The sequence below is a fragment of the Engystomops pustulosus genome, chromosome 4 (genome assembly GCF_040894005.1).
Source record: "Engystomops pustulosus chromosome 4, aEngPut4.maternal, whole genome shotgun sequence".
Taxonomy (NCBI): domain Eukaryota; kingdom Metazoa; phylum Chordata; class Amphibia; order Anura; family Leptodactylidae; genus Engystomops; species Engystomops pustulosus.
Genome location: NC_092414.1, coordinates 58,001,336 through 58,009,795, shown reverse-complemented (window position 1 = coordinate 58,009,795; position 8,460 = coordinate 58,001,336). Strand labels below are relative to the sequence as shown.

The 8,460-nt window shown below is 42.6% G+C and overlaps 1 long non-coding RNA gene across 2 annotated transcripts; it reads right to left on the bottom strand.

Moving 5' to 3' along the window:
* Positions 1–1,756: 1,756 nt before the first annotated feature.
* On the bottom strand, positions 1,757–7,655 carry LOC140126474 (uncharacterized). 2 transcript variants are annotated; one of them, XR_011854844.1, is made up of 3 exons: positions 7,420–7,655; positions 4,251–4,400; positions 1,757–2,006 (listed from the first exon to the last, which is right to left on the bottom strand). It is a non-coding gene; the product is annotated as an uncharacterized lncRNA (long non-coding RNA). The 2 variants fall into 2 exon arrangements; XR_011854845.1 differs by having other exon boundaries at positions 7,530–7,655.
* Positions 7,656–8,460: the final 805 nt, after the last annotated feature.

The window sequence follows — 8,460 nt, the reverse complement described above, 5'->3', positions numbered from 1 at the left end:
CACAAGTTTAACAATAATTTAACCCTATGTGCACGTTCTCACTCTTCCTGCAGTCCCCAGCAGCCCTGGATGTGTCTCTTTAAAGAAACACTACAGTTAAAGCTGATTAGCTGAATTATACCTTATGAAGGGAGCAGCATAACTCTAGTTTCTAGCAAGGTTATAGGAAGTAAAGAAGTGCTACAGGAGGAGGCCTTGAGTTCTGTCTGGTGAACTGTGTGCTTGGGAGAATGATCTAGGTCAGTGGTGGCGAACCTATGGCACTGGTGCCAGAGGCGGCACCCGGAGCCTTCTTTGTGGGCACCCAGGCCATCACACTAGCATGAAGTTCACCAGACAGGACTCAAAGAATCTTCCTGCAGCATCTTCCTACAATGATAGGAGAATTTGCCCTCCTCCTTTCAACTGCGCTGATGTCTTTAGGAGGCTGCACGATTCAAAGAACAAGGAGAAATAAATTACTGCTTAAATTGCTGTGCTGGCACTTTGCAATAAATAAGTGGCTTTTGGTTGAAGTTTGGGCACTCAGGCTCTAAAAGGTTCACCATCATTGATCTAGGTGGCCACCGAGAGGATTTCAAATGCCACCTATGCCACCCACAGGTTGGCTCCTACCACTCCACATCTAGTGGAGAGGTACAGTATATACTTGAGTATAAGCCAAGACCCCCAATTTTACCACTAAAAACTGGGAAAACATATTGACTCAAGTATAAGCCGAGGGTGGGAAATGCATTGGTCAGAGCCCCCCCTTATATGACCAGCAAGCCCCCAGTAGTATACAGCCATCCCAGTCTACCCCCTGCAGTATACAGCCAGCCCATTCTGCCCCCTGAAGTATACAGCCAGCCCAGCCTGCCCCAGTAGTATACAGCCAGCCCATTCTGCCCCCTGTAGTATACAGACAGCCCATTCTGTCCCCTGAAGTATACAGCCAGCCCAGCCTGCCCCCAGTAGTATGCAGCCAGCCCATTCTGCCCCCTGAAGTATACAGCCAGCCCAGCCTGGCCCAGTAGTATACAGCCAGCCCAGCCTGCCCCAGTAGTATACAGCCAGCCCATCTGCCCCCTGTAGTATACAGCCAGCCCATTCTGTCCCCTGAAGTATACAGCCAGCCCAGCCTGCCCCCAGTAGTATACAGCCAGCCCATTCTGCCCCCGAAGTATACAGCCAGCCCAGCACTTAAAAAACAAAAAAAAGCTTACATACTCACCCTCCGGTGGCCCTGATGCGCAGCGCTGCTCCCCCGATGTCCGCGCTGCTACCCGATGTCATCGCGGCACCTCTTCTGGCTTCATGGCTCCTCTTCTTTCTTCTGTAACAGGCGGCAGGACGTGGCCATGTTATTTGCCGGCAAGCGCATAGTATGACGCGGCCACTGCCAACGTCATACTATGTGCCTGCCGGCTGTGAGATAACATGGCCGCGTCCTGCCGCCTGTTACAGAAGAAAGAAGAGGAGCCGGGAAGCCAGGAATGTGAGTATGTAAACATTTTCTTTTTTCAAGTGGTTTTTTAAAAGTATTGACTCGTGTATAAGCCGAGTTGAGGTTTTTCAGCACGTTTTTTTTTTTGCTGAAAAACTTGGCTTATACACGAGTATATATGTTGCCATGAGCAGGGTTTCTTTACTGTAAGAGCAGTAAGACTATGGATCTTTCTGCTTATGGAGATTGTTAGCATGGATATTTGTGCATGTTCTAGATTACCATCATCACTGAGTGATAGGTTCTTAAACAGCATGGGCAAACCCCTTTAAAAACATTTATATACCATAATAAGGCATAGAGATATGAATTACATCTAATGCCACATTGAATACTATAGACTTCTCCTGATGTATGATAGATGTAAACAGGGGACATGGTTATTATAAGGCAGAGAAGGTGAACGTGGGATCTGTAGATTGACAGCACATGATGTGGCTTCATTCTTCATTCAGGCTTTCCTATTTTCTGTGTGCCAAGAAAATTTTGTTAAGTCTACAGGTCCGCTGCTCCCATGAATCTAAGAACACAATAAAGTCAGAAATAATTAGTGTCCTCCCTGCATTTTGTAAAGTTGCCAGCAAGCCCATATTTCTCACACAAGTCTATTCATGTGTAACACTGCGGTCTAGGAAGCATTTCATCAAGACAGATAAAGCAGTGTGTATGTATTGAGAAGCACTTATGCCCTAATGGATATCTGCCCATTGCACCCAGGAACTGACCTGATACCATTTTACTGGAATTATGAGTATCAGATACATCTTGTGTGCACTCAACGTTGTCTGAGATTCAAGAAAAATTGAACAAAGGCAGCAAATCTTTTTACCATAAAATATTTAAAAAAAAATAATACTGAACTTTTACATGTCCAGCACTGTCATTATGTGATCACTATAACCACTATAATCAAACCAAATGGCTAGTTAGGTAGTAACTTGCGTATAATCAACACTTGGCAGCTAAGGGCAGTGACTGACTACAGTGGTCATGTGACAACAAATGGAATGCCACCTCTTCTGGTCCAGATTTAAAAAACTGTGTTAACAGGAGCAGAGGTGCTGGAACAGCATCATTTCAAAAGAAAGTACAGGTTGTCTTCAATATACAATGTTTCCTGTTTATATTACATTTTTTATCTTTAAAAAAAAAAATCCTCTCAAGGTTGTCATAGTCCAGTGATGGCGAACCTTTTAGAGACCGAGTGCCCAAACTACATCCAAAATCCACTTATTTACAGGCAGTCCCCGGGTTACATACAAGATAGGGTCTGAAGGTTTGTTCTTAAGTTGAATTTGTATGTAAGTCGAAACTGTATATTTTATAATGGAAGTTCTAGAAAAAAAATTTTCTTTTGCCCCAGTGACAATTGGAGTTTCAAAATTTTTGGTGTAATTGGACCAAGAATTATCAATAAAGCTTCATTACAGACATCTTACAGCTGATCATTGCAGTCTGGGACTATAATAAAGCATCCAGAGAGCTTCACCAGAGGTCACAGTGGGCAGAGGGGTCCGTCTGTAACTATGGGTTGTCTGTAAGTCGGGTGTCCTTAAGTAGGGGACCGCCTGTATTGTGAAGTGCCAGCATGGAATTTTAAGCAGTAACTTATTGCTACAAGTTCCTCCAAATCTTTCAATCGTATCGGCCCCCTGAGGCCACCAATACAGTTGAAATAAGAAGGGCAATTTCAGACTATCATTGTAGCTTCTCTCCAGGGTCTCTCTGTACAGGAAGAATGGTGGGCCCAGTAGGAGGACCTCCAAAGATAATGCAGTTCTGTCAAAACCTTGTCACAGTTCCCGCAGTTCAAAATGTCCAATGAAGTGTAACTTTAAAATAGCGCTGAGAACAGTATCTCTGAAGTTGCCTGGTATTGCAGGAAGATTCAGTGTTTGGTGAACTATGTCCTAGGCCGATGGCCTGAGTGCCTACAGAAAGGGCTCCGAGTGCCACCTCTTGCATCCGTGCCATAGGTTCGCCACCACTGTCATAGTCTATTAAACTCCCTATACATTATTATGTTAGTAAATGAAAACAATAATAAAAAATCAATAGTTAGAGGCACCTCAAAATTAAACAAAAATTTAAAAAATTATGGCTTTTAGAACATGATAGTAAGAAATTAAAAATAAGGCCAAAATGATGTACTTAAAAGGAGACTACCCATTAAACTACTCGCCCTATCAGGTATGGTGTGAATTGCTCTTTCTAGAATTCTCTTTTTATGTGAAATCCCGACTGTTTACCTATAAAAAATCTCATCCAAATTTTTAATGAGCAGAGAAGAGAGTGTTGTTTAGATGCAGGGAGAGTGTCCCTTCAGACACTGAAGGTTCTACAGTGACTTTAAAGAGGTTTTAAAGATAATGTTATCTTAAAGATAAGATTACATCTTTTAGATCGCATCTAGCATGTGTTTCTGCGATCTAGAGAACCAAGGAAATGAGTGGTAAAAAGAGCGGGCACTTTTATTCTACAGCTCACATTTCCAACTGTGTCTTTAACTGCCAGTATCTCCGGTTCCGGAGATCATAGAAACATAAGCCTAATTGGATCTTAAATGTCCTTAATATGACACAAAAGCGTGTTTATAGGTGCTACAGGACCACATCTAAATTGACACCCCCTGTATTCTCTGAAACTTAATCTTATGCAAATATGATTATTCTCTGCTCATTTTCACAATAACCCCTTCCCGCCGAGGGCCTATATCATTTTTGCATTTTCATTTTCAGCTAGGGAAGATAGAAGTAAGCCTTACCGGCACCACTTCTTTCCCTTTTGGCTTCCCCAAGTCCCCTTTGGTCTCTATGGTGTTCTGTTGCTTGTCATCCGAGTTCTCCCTGTTTGAATGTGATCCGTGTTGGCTGCTTTGGGCCACTTTTGTGAGCTTTCCGCAGAGCTCATGCCCCTAGAATGGAAGTTATAAGAACAAGTCTAACATGTTACATTTATGCAACGCTTGGACAAATTTGGAATAGTGATTATATATCTACATAAGGTCTATAGTCCACAATAACGATTTCTTGCCATGTTGTGTGTACATTTTCTATGCTGATCTATGTATTTTTTTGGTTAAATACATAGTCATGCAGTCGTGTAATATTCCCCACTATCTGCTTTGTTGTCTATTGCTGGTAGGTTAGCAATACAATGTTTAGTGCTCACAGCTATATTTCAGATGCAGTGGAATAATACAAAGCATAGTTTCTTCCTGTGGGTCTGTGCAGTAGGACTGAACACTAAGCATCATAGTGATGTATGATGCAAGTAGTATCTTCTTCCCACGGAACAGTAGCTCCATACTTAAACCATATTTTGCTCCTTCTTTTTCACTAGCTTTAAAATTGTGAACAACTATAAAGAGCTAAATTAACTAATCCTTATTAACTAAATTACATAATCCTTAATATATATACGTCATGGAGCGTTAAGAAAATATGAAGAGGGCTCACTACCTGAGCCATCTTTATACGGACATGGAGTTTGCTGCATATTGCAGCAATCACCCTTCGCTATCACCCGTGGTGTTAATCCTTTATTTGCAGCCAGAGCCGTGACAGCCTAGAAGATGGCAAATCTTTTAGATGCTGAGTGCCCAAATTACGACCGAAACCCAAATATTTTTTGCAAAGTGCTGAGTCGACAATTTAAACAGTAACTTATTACTCCCTGCTCTGTTACAAGTTTAAATTGTATTGGCACATGAGAACCCCAATACAGTAGAAATAAGGTGAAGAAGTTTTGGATTATCATTGTAGCTTCCTTCTAGGGTTCTGGGCTGCCTGGGACTGCAGGAGGCCTGGAGTCCTGTCTGGCGAACTCTGCATTGGGGTGATGGCGCAAGTGCCAATAGAGAGGGCTCTGAGTGCCACCTCTGGCACCCGTGCCATAGGTTCGCCATCACTAGCCTAGAGTCTTTAGAAGACTGTCTCATTTCTGTACATCTGTTACAATGTGCTATTTGCAAATTGAAACAGATATTGTGGTAAACCCCCATGTACAGTGTATGGCAGTACACGGTAGGATCAATCAGACAACCTAGGGTTAAACTACCCTAGGAAGTCTGAAAAAAAGTTTAAAAAATTTACAAAAATTAATAAAACCTAAATGTTTCAACACCCCCTTTCCCTAGAACTGATATATAAACAAAGAAGTACAATCATAAACATATTAGGTATCGCCACATGCCAAAATGTACGGTCTATCAAAATATAATAAAGGTTATCCCCGGCATTAAACCCCATAATGGAAAAATGGAAAATACCATCCAGATGCCACATTTTCTAACATTTTCCAACATAAAAAATGTACAGTCCTGAAAATGGTAGCAATGAAAACATAAGAAGGATTCTGACGTGTCTTTACAACGTATGGCATAGACGTATCCTACTGTATGCCTACATAGTGGCATATGTCACTTAGGGACCCCCCTCTACCATGACTGAGGAGGAGGAGTGTACATCAGCAGCAGTCAGCGATTGGCTGCTGTCGATTAATGGGGTGTTCCCCTAGTGATGTCACGGTCCTAATATGGATAGTGACATCACCGGGTCTTCCCTCCCACCGCTCGGCTAGGCTGTGGGAGAGATGCAATACGAAGCATCCGCTCCCCATAGTCGTCCCTTGTCTCTGCTGAGCACATACGTCACTTCTGAAAAGAAGTAACTAAGGCTGCCTGCACACAAACGTATGCCCACATGGCTACGACCGGGCAGGCATACATCCAGCGCCATGGAGTGGAGGAGGAGTTACCTCTTCCCTCTCCATTAAAAAGCACGGAGTACAGGCCGTAACATAGGGAAAGACAGGACATGTCCTATCTTTTACCCGTGTACAGAGCTGTACAGTGCCGCACCGTATCGCACCGTGCTGCCATGGCCGCCTATGGGGGACATATACATGGCTGTAAGCTTGCGGGCATGCATATGTCCCCCAAGCAGTAGTGTGAATGCAGAATTATTCTTTCCATCCTGCATATTTTTTGGCATACGGGAGGTATAGTGGCCAGGAGGAGGTTGCTTTCCCAACCTATACACCTAGCGTATACAAAAAACGTGATGTGAACCCAGCTTTACAGAGCTCTGTACACTGAAGTATAAAAAGATTATTGGCAAAATGACAAAATATTTTTTTTTTCATACACAAGCTTTTAATTTTTTTAAATGCATTAAAACACAATAAAACCTGTATTAATTTGGTGCCCCCTTAATTGCACCAAACCAAAGAATAAAATATAGGTGTTGATTGGAGCGCACAGTGAAATTTGGAATTTTTTGCCCGCTTCCCAGTACAAGGCATGGAATAATAAATACCATCACTAAGGAGTACAATATGTTACACAAAAATAAGCCCTCATATACCGTAGTAATGTACACAGAAAAAAGAAAAAGTTATAGATTTTTGAAGGTGGTGAGCAAAAAATGGACAAATAAAGCTGCATACTTAGAATTACTTTTTTATATTTTGCAATGGTTGAGTTATGGCAGGATTATATTTAGTATTTTGCCTGAAGTGGGTAGTTTAAACATAATACTGCTGCAAAATTGTGAGCATAAAATCACTATGCGAATATAACCTAAGGTTATGTTCACACACGCATATCTACATATCAGAAAAATCTTTGAACTCGTGCCCAAGAGCCAGAGGGAAAAATCTAATATCAGATTGAACAATTATTTGGCGGTTGTGCTATTTTTTTTCTTTATAATGTAAAACTTGTGTGAAAGTGTGGGAAAAAAAGACCAAAAACATTATTTTGCACTGTCATAACTGTAAAGTGTAATTTTACTGCCACAGAATTGAACCCACAAAAATAGTGGATAATTAAGATTTTTCCCCATGCCTCCACAGCAGGAGGTTTCTCCCACCCCCAGGGACAGGAAATAAGGATTGGAACCCTTAAAAAGTAGCCCCTCCTCTCTACGCACCAGTTTTTGTTTCCTGTCCCTCGGGATCGAACCCAGCAGTGGAGAGTGTGCAGCTTGATGTCCCCACAAGGAACAGCGAAGCTGCATAGGCAGAAGAGTCTTCCCCGCACCTTGGTGTAAGTCCTAACATGCAGGTAGCCATGGCAATTCCATGTCGGTGTGGGAGCAGGATCCAGCTTAACTGGATGCCCTGGGGACAGGGTATTCTTCTTTCCTCTGTTGCAATGGAGTGCACAATGGAGAGGCGGGGCTGGAATAACTCTGCTGCTGTGATGTGATGACTGGCTATGATGTCAGCTGATGGGGCGGAGCTAATATAGTGTGGTTTTGGCGCCAAAATTCAAAGAGTTAAAAGCTTCCAGCATCCTGGCAGGCTGCTGTGGTAGGTTATTCCTGTGTATTATTGCAGTAACTGTGGTGGTTTGTTGATCCTTGCGGGTAGTACAATGCTCTGCTCCTGTTGGTATCATGTCTGTTCCATTGGAGAAGTCAGAAGCACCTCAACCTGTGGATCCTGCTGAGGCCCCTGGTTCGGATGTTCCTTCTCTTTTGGAGTTATGGGGAAAATGATTATGATTTTGAAGACTCCTTCTTTCCTGTTGTCTACTAGGGAGTATTTAATTGAAAAACGAACTAATGTAGAGAAGAAACTGATGCAGGCTACTGAACCACAGCCTTCTAACTCTAGAACACCCATGCCAGTACTGCCTCAACCTGCTGTTGAAGAAGAAGGGGAAATTTCGGATGTGGATTCTGATGATAGATTGAATAAGCCTTTTTGTACCCTGGGGAACAAGGATTCCTTGATGAAAGCCCTGAGAACTACTACGGCTGGAAGAAATCAGAAAAACCCTGTCCATCCAGGATCAAATGTTCCAGGGTTTAAGTGAGAAGAAAGCCAGAGTATTTCCGGTGCACAAGAATATGGAAGCTCTTGTAAGAAAGGAATGGAAGGATCTACAAATGCGTGCAGGGGTGTCAAAAAACTTCAAGAGGAAATATCTTTTCGCTGAGGAAGATTCAGTCCTTTGGGATACAGTG